Raw genomic sequence first — 1,241 nt, 5'->3', positions numbered from 1 at the left:
GGGGAAAAGGGGTCCTCTGGCCCCACATCGATCGAGGGGGTTTAGATCCGCGGAGGCACGCACCGCGAGGCGAATCGCTGCTTTTCCCCAAGAGGTTAACCTTCAAACCACCGAGTAGGTTCGGGGCAGGGCCGACTGTCTGCACTGGGGTATTGCATCCCTGGTGGGGCGACCCTGGAAATCTCTGCCCCTTTCCACTCTTTCGGTTGGGCCTCTCGTCGGGGCGAGCGTAAGTCGGCAAGCAGACGTGGGAAGAGGCTTCTTACCGGTGACACTCCCTTCGTGAGAGAGGCAGGTACTCGCCCCGCACCCCGGTCCAAATCTGCTCGGTCCGGCCGTCGTCGGCCCTAGCCGAAGGCCGCTCCCGCGAAGCCAGGCGATCCGAACCGAGGATCCGCGCGAGCCTTCTCCAAGCCCTCTGCCGGGCGCTGGTGTTGAAAGCGTAGCGGACCCTGTTCGCCGGAGCGATAGGAGCGGAGCACCGGTCCCGCAGGGTTGAAAGCTGGGTAGCAGCGCCGTAGCTTCCCTCCCAGCCTTCCCCCGGACCTGGCGCCCGATCCCCTCCGCTCCTCTGTGCGTTGGCGGGCGGCGCTGCATGGGTACGTCGCGACGGCTCCTATCGTCTCTCTCGCTTAACAGTGTGGAGAGGTGGTGGTGGAGCCGTCCGACACTCGAGGTGCTGAAGTTGAGCGTCCAATGCTTTCCTTCTATGCGCAGCCTACAGGAGCTGTCCGAGCTTCGGAGGTGCTGATGGAGGTGAGAGTCGAGCGCCACTTCTTGGCTGAACTGAGTGGGGAAAGCCAGCGACTGCGAGAGGGAGGGGAAGGGAAGGCTTTTTCGGGTCCTTGGAAGGGACCGAGAGCATCTTTCTTGCCCCCCTGCCCTAAGCTCCATCCAATGTTGTCTGCGAGGTCTTCTCCGGCGGCGGAGAAGCGCTGCGGTAGCAGCAGCAGCAACGAGCGTTCCCATTAGCTCACGGAGCCTGACTCCAAGAGTCTACCCCTCAGAGCTCGGCTACCTGGTTGATCCTGCCAGTAGTATATGCTTGTTTTAAAGATTAAGCCATGCATGTCTAAGTACTGACTATTCTTTACGGTGAAACTGCGAATGGCTCATTAAATCAGTTATGGTTCCTTTGATCGTTCCGCATTGATGATGTGCTACTCGGATAACTGTGGCAATTCTAGAGCTAATACGTGCCCAAGAGCGCTGCCCTCCAGGAAGGCGTGCATTTATCAGAC

At 59.9% G+C, this 1,241-nt stretch overlaps 1 non-coding gene across 1 annotated transcript in view; it reads left to right on the top strand.

The window, feature by feature from the left end:
- The first annotated feature begins 1,015 nt into the window (after nt 1–1,015).
- LOC140110759 (18S ribosomal RNA) overlaps nt 1,016–1,241 on the top strand; it is a 1,884-nt gene continuing 1,658 nt past the window's right edge. The window contains exon 1 of the ribosomal RNA XR_011851578.1: nt 1,016–1,241. This exon is cut by the window's right edge and continues 1,658 nt beyond it. This is a non-coding gene — a ribosomal RNA (18S ribosomal RNA).

This window comes from Engystomops pustulosus, unplaced genomic scaffold (genome assembly GCF_040894005.1).
Source record: "Engystomops pustulosus unplaced genomic scaffold, aEngPut4.maternal MAT_SCAFFOLD_311, whole genome shotgun sequence".
In the NCBI taxonomy this organism is placed as follows: Eukaryota; Metazoa; Chordata; class Amphibia; order Anura; family Leptodactylidae; genus Engystomops; species Engystomops pustulosus.
The sequence above is the reverse complement of the archived record's forward strand: the minus strand, read 5'-3'. Positions and strand labels throughout refer to the sequence as shown.